The sequence below is a fragment of the Paramormyrops kingsleyae genome, chromosome 2 (assembly GCF_048594095.1).
Source record: "Paramormyrops kingsleyae isolate MSU_618 chromosome 2, PKINGS_0.4, whole genome shotgun sequence".
Classification (NCBI taxonomy): Eukaryota; Metazoa; Chordata; class Actinopteri; order Osteoglossiformes; family Mormyridae; genus Paramormyrops; species Paramormyrops kingsleyae.
Genome location: NC_132798.1, coordinates 42,754,919 through 42,762,108, shown reverse-complemented (window position 1 = coordinate 42,762,108; position 7,190 = coordinate 42,754,919).

Genomic DNA, 7,190 nt, shown 5'->3' with positions numbered 1-7,190 from the left:
GGCGAAATAACTGCCTTATGGGATGCGAAGCTTGCGCATGCGCAGTGACGCAGACGCGCCTTTCAAAATGGCGGCGGCAGCAACACACGCGAAAGATCGATCTCCTGTATTTTCTTAGTTTTATTCTAAACAAGATGCCCCGATTTCATTTAAATACATTTAATAGCTGTAGGAACTAGTGAGCGGTATTTAGCAACATGCTATGTTAGAATAATGCCATCAAACGTGTCTGTTAAGCATATCACAGCGGACATACACGGAGGAAACATGGGGTAGAATCAAACAGGCCACAGGCTTTGAGATAGGCTGGCTCCCCAAGCTATTGCCCCCATTTAGCCCGAATGTCATAGACCTCTCCCCCCCCCCACATCCTGACAAAGATGTATTTAGTTGTATTTTGTTATCAGGGTGATCGTCCGTTCGCAGGCCACTTTGGCCATGTGGTGTAGTCATAAACCGTCGCGGATGTTTACCCGAAACCGGGGCATCAAACAAAGAATAAGGATTCCTTAGACAACCCATTTCAAAATATGGCAGCAACAAACGGAGTGCCCAGTTATTTCAAATAAACCATGACCTTTTTTTTAAAGTATTGAAGCACTTTTCTACCAATGTGAATAATAAACATTTTAGACAAAAAAAATCAACGAATAACGCTGGTAATTCGTTGTCAAAATGAGCGTACGGCATTAGCCCAGAAGAGGGGTGGCAATTTGCATATGTGAAAGCCTATGTGAATGAGACACAGGTCCAAAACTTTTAACTAGAGACACAATATTTAAGTAGAGGCATACCCAAGCGAAACAAGAGAAAGTGTGAAACAAGCACAACTACTTTAGCCCAAGTTTTTAAAAATGAGAAAAAGCCGTAATCAGTTTAACAGTTTTATTTCAATGTCAAAGAGAAAAAAAAACACTTCACCAAAGGCGAAGATCCATCCATAGCGGCTCTGGGTCCCGTCAGCGTAGCACAAAGCTAGCGTGATCTAGGCTGCCATTATCCAAGGAGCAGGGCCAGGCGCGTGCCACCCGTTTGAACAATGCGGGCGAAATAACTGCCTTATGGGATGCGAAGCTTGCGCATGCGCAGTGACGCAGACGCGCCTTTCAAAATGGCGGCGGCAGCAACACACGCGAAAGATCGATCTCCTGTATTTTCTTAGTTTTATTCTAAACAAGATGCCCCGATTTCATTTAAATACATTTAATAGCTGTAGGAACTAGTGAGCGGTATTTAGCAACATGCTATGTTAGAATAATGCCATCAAACGTGTCTGTTAAGCATATCACAGCGGACATACACGGAGGAAACATGGGGTAGAATCAAACAGGCCACAGGCTTTGAGATAGGCTGGCTCCCCAAGCTATTGCCCCCATTTAGCCCGAATGTCATAGACCTCTCCCCCCCCCCCACATCCTGACAAAGATGTATTTAGTTGTATTTTGTTATCAGGGTGATCGTCCGTTCGCAGGCCACTTTGGCCATGTGGTGTAGTCATAAACCGTCGCGGATGTTTACCCGAAACCGGGGCATCAAACAAAGAATAAGGATTCCTTAGACAACCCATTTCAAAATATGGCAGCAACAAACGGAGTGCCCAGTTATTTCAAATAAACCATGACCTTTTTTTTAAAGTATTGAAGCACTTTTCTACCAATGTGAATAATAAACATTTTAGACAAAAAAAATCAACGAATAACGCTGGTAATTCGTTGTCAAAATGAGCGTACGGCATTAGCCCAGAAGAGGGGTGGCAATTTGCATATGTGAAAGCCTATGTGAATGAGACACAGGTCCAAAACTTTTAACTAGAGACACAATATTTAAGTAGAGGCATACCCAAGCGAAACAAGAGAAAGTGTGAAACAAGCACAACTACTTTAGCCCAAGTTTTTAAAAATGAGAAAAAGCCGTAATCAGTTTAACAGTTTTATTTCAATGTCAAAGAGAAAAAAAAACACTTCACCAAAGGCGAAGATCCATCCATAGCGGCTCTGGGTCCCGTCAGCGTAGCACAAAGCTAGCGTGATCTAGGCTGCCATTATCCAAGGAGCAGGGCCAGGCGCGTGCCACCCGTTTGAACAATGCGGGCGAAATAACTGCCTTATGGGATGCGAAGCTTGCGCATGCGCAGTGACGCAGACGCGCCTTTCAAAATGGCGGCGGCAGCAACACACGCGAAAGATCGATCTCCTGTATTTTCTTAGTTTTATTCTAAACAAGATGCCCCGATTTCATTTAAATACATTTAATAGCTGTAGGAACTAGTGAGCGGTATTTAGCAACATGCTATGTTAGAATAATGCCATCAAACGTGTCTGTTAAGCATATCACAGCGGACATACACGGAGGAAACATGGGGTAGAATCAAACAGGCCACAGGCTTTGAGATAGGCTGGCTCCCCAAGCTATTGCCCCCATTTAGCCCGAATGTCATAGACCTCTCCCCCCCCCCCCACATCCTGACAAAGATGTATTTAGTTGTATTTTGTTATCAGGGTGATCGTCCGTTCGCAGGCCACTTTGGCCATGTGGTGTAGTCATAAACCGTCGCGGATGTTTACCCGAAACCGGGGCATCAAACAAAGAATAAGGATTCCTTAGACAACCCATTTCAAAATATGGCAGCAACAAACGGAGTGCCCAGTTATTTCAAATAAACCATGACCTTTTTTTTAAAGTATTGAAGCACTTTTCTACCAATGTGAATAATAAACATTTTAGACAAAAAAAATCAACGAATAACGCTGGTAATTCGTTGTCAAAATGAGCGTACGGCATTAGCCCAGAAGAGGGGTGGCAATTTGCATATGTGAAAGCCTATGTGAATGAGACACAGGTCCAAAACTTTTAACTAGAGACACAATATTTAAGTAGAGGCATACCCAAGCGAAACAAGAGAAAGTGTGAAACAAGCACAACTACTTTAGCCCAAGTTTTTAAAAATGAGAAAAAGCCGTAATCAGTTTAACAGTTTTATTTCAATGTCAAAGAGAAAAAAAAACACTTCACCAAAGGCGAAGATCCATCCATAGCGGCTCTGGGTCCCGTCAGCGTAGCACAAAGCTAGCGTGATCTAGGCTGCCATTATCCAAGGAGCAGGGCCAGGCGCGTGCCACCCGTTTGAACAATGCGGGCGAAATAACTGCCTTATGGGATGCGAAGCTTGCGCATGCGCAGTGACGCAGACGCGCCTTTCAAAATGGCGGCGGCAGCAACACACGCGAAAGATCGATCTCCTGTATTTTCTTAGTTTTATTCTAAACAAGATGCCCCGATTTCATTTAAATACATTTAATAGCTGTAGGAACTAGTGAGCGGTATTTAGCAACATGCTATGTTAGAATAATGCCATCAAACGTGTCTGTTAAGCATATCACAGCGGACATACACGGAGGAAACATGGGGTAGAATCAAACAGGCCACAGGCTTTGAGATAGGCTGGCTCCCCAAGCTATTGCCCCCATTTAGCCCGAATGTCATAGACCTCTCCCCCCCCCCACATCCTGACAAAGATGTATTTAGTTGTATTTTGTTATCAGGGTGATCGTCCGTTCGCAGGCCACTTTGGCCATGTGGTGTAGTCATAAACCGTCGCGGATGTTTACCCGAAACCGGGGCATCAAACAAAGAATAAGGATTCCTTAGACAACCCATTTCAAAATATGGCAGCAACAAACGGAGTGCCCAGTTATTTCAAATAAACCATGACCTTTTTTTTAAAGTATTGAAGCACTTTTCTACCAATGTGAATAATAAACATTTTAGACAAAAAAAATCAACGAATAACGCTGGTAATTCGTTGTCAAAATGAGCGTACGGCATTAGCCCAGAAGAGGGGTGGCAATTTGCATATGTGAAAGCCTATGTGAATGAGACACAGGTCCAAAACTTTTAACTAGAGACACAATATTTAAGTAGAGGCATACCCAAGCGAAACAAGAGAAAGTGTGAAACAAGCACAACTACTTTAGCCCAAGTTTTTAAAAATGAGAAAAAGCCGTAATCAGTTTAACAGTTTTATTTCAATGTCAAAGAGAAAAAAAAACACTTCACCAAAGGCGAAGATCCATCCATAGCGGCTCTGGGTCCCGTCAGCGTAGCACAAAGCTAGCGTGATCTAGGCTGCCATTATCCAAGGAGCAGGGCCAGGCGCGTGCCACCCGTTTGAACAATGCGGGCGAAATAACTGCCTTATGGGATGCGAAGCTTGCGCATGCGCAGTGACGCAGACGCGCCTTTCAAAATGGCGGCGGCAGCAACACACGCGAAAGATCGATCTCCTGTATTTTCTTAGTTTTATTCTAAACAAGATGCCCCGATTTCATTTAAATACATTTAATAGCTGTAGGAACTAGTGAGCGGTATTTAGCAACATGCTATGTTAGAATAATGCCATCAAACGTGTCTGTTAAGCATATCACAGCGGACATACACGGAGGAAACATGGGGTAGAATCAAACAGGCCACAGGCTTTGAGATAGGCTGGCTCCCCAAGCTATTGCCCCCATTTAGCCCGAATGTCATAGACCTCTCCCCCCCCCCACATCCTGACAAAGATGTATTTAGTTGTATTTTGTTATCAGGGTGATCGTCCGTTCGCAGGCCACTTTGGCCATGTGGTGTAGTCATAAACCGTCGCGGATGTTTACCCGAAACCGGGGCATCAAACAAAGAATAAGGATTCCTTAGACAACCCATTTCAAAATATGGCAGCAACAAACGGAGTGCCCAGTTATTTCAAATAAACCATGACCTTTTTTTTAAAGTATTGAAGCACTTTTCTACCAATGTGAATAATAAACATTTTAGACAAAAAAAATCAACGAATAACGCTGGTAATTCGTTGTCAAAATGAGCGTACGGCATTAGCCCAGAAGAGGGGTGGCAATTTGCATATGTGAAAGCCTATGTGAATGAGACACAGGTCCAAAACTTTTAACTAGAGACACAATATTTAAGTAGAGGCATACCCAAGCGAAACAAGAGAAAGTGTGAAACAAGCACAACTACTTTAGCCCAAGTTTTTAAAAATGAGAAAAAGCCGTAATCAGTTTAACAGTTTTATTTCAATGTCAAAGAGAAAAAAAAACACTTCACCAAAGGCGAAGATCCATCCATAGCGGCTCTGGGTCCCGTCAGCGTAGCACAAAGCTAGCGTGATCTAGGCTGCCATTATCCAAGGAGCAGGGCCAGGCGCGTGCCACCCGTTTGAACAATGCGGGCGAAATAACTGCCTTATGGGATGCGAAGCTTGCGCATGCGCAGTGACGCAGACGCGCCTTTCAAAATGGCGGCGGCAGCAACACACGCGAAAGATCGATCTCCTGTATTTTCTTAGTTTTATTCTAAACAAGATGCCCCGATTTCATTTAAATACATTTAATAGCTGTAGGAACTAGTGAGCGGTATTTAGCAACATGCTATGTTAGAATAATGCCATCAAACGTGTCTGTTAAGCATATCACAGCGGACATACACGGAGGAAACATGGGGTAGAATCAAACAGGCCACAGGCTTTGAGATAGGCTGGCTCCCCAAGCTATTGCCCCCATTTAGCCCGAATGTCATAGACCTCTCCCCCCCCCCCCACATCCTGACAAAGATGTATTTAGTTGTATTTTGTTATCAGGGTGATCGTCCGTTCGCAGGCCACTTTGGCCATGTGGTGTAGTCATAAACCGTCGCGGATGTTTACCCGAAACCGGGGCATCAAACAAAGAATAAGGATTCCTTAGACAACCCATTTCAAAATATGGCAGCAACAAACGGAGTGCCCAGTTATTTCAAATAAACCATGACCTTTTTTTTAAAGTATTGAAGCACTTTTCTACCAATGTGAATAATAAACATTTTAGACAAAAAAAATCAACGAATAACGCTGGTAATTCGTTGTCAAAATGAGCGTACGGCATTAGCCCAGAAGAGGGGTGGCAATTTGCATATGTGAAAGCCTATGTGAATGAGACACAGGTCCAAAACTTTTAACTAGAGACACAATATTTAAGTAGAGGCATACCCAAGCGAAACAAGAGAAAGTGTGAAACAAGCACAACTACTTTAGCCCAAGTTTTTAAAAATGAGAAAAAGCCGTAATCAGTTTAACAGTTTTATTTCAATGTCAAAGAGAAAAAAAAACACTTCACCAAAGGCGAAGATCCATCCATAGCGGCTCTGGGTCCCGTCAGCGTAGCACAAAGCTAGCGTGATCTAGGCTGCCATTATCCAAGGAGCAGGGCCAGGCGCGTGCCACCCGTTTGAACAATGCGGGCGAAATAACTGCCTTATGGGATGCGAAGCTTGCGCATGCGCAGTGACGCAGACGCGCCTTTCAAAATGGCGGCGGCAGCAACACACGCGAAAGATCGATCTCCTGTATTTTCTTAGTTTTATTCTAAACAAGATGCCCCGATTTCATTTAAATACATTTAATAGCTGTAGGAACTAGTGAGCGGTATTTAGCAACATGCTATGTTAGAATAATGCCATCAAACGTGTCTGTTAAGCATATCACAGCGGACATACACGGAGGAAACATGGGGTAGAATCAAACAGGCCACAGGCTTTGAGATAGGCTGGCTCCCCAAGCTATTGCCCCCATTTAGCCCGAATGTCATAGACCTCTCCCCCCCCCCACATCCTGACAAAGATGTATTTAGTTGTATTTTGTTATCAGGGTGATCGTCCGTTCGCAGGCCACTTTGGCCATGTGGTGTAGTCATAAACCGTCGCGGATGTTTACCCGAAACCGGGGCATCAAACAAAGAATAAGGATTCCTTAGACAACCCATTTCAAAATATGGCAGCAACAAACGGAGTGCCCAGTTATTTCAAATAAACCATGACCTTTTTTTTAAAGTATTGAAGCACTTTTCTACCAATGTGAATAATAAACATTTTAGACAAAAAAAATCAACGAATAACGCTGGTAATTCGTTGTCAAAATGAGCGTACGGCATTAGCCCAGAAGAGGGGTGGCAATTTGCATATGTGAAAGCCTATGTGAATGAGACACAGGTCCAAAACTTTTAACTAGAGACACAATATTTAAGTAGAGGCATACCCAAGCGAAACAAGAGAAAGTGTGAAACAAGCACAACTACTTTAGCCCAAGTTTTTAAAAATGAGAAAAAGCCGTAATCAGTTTAACAGTTTTATTTCAATGTCAAAGAGAAAAAAAAACACTTCAC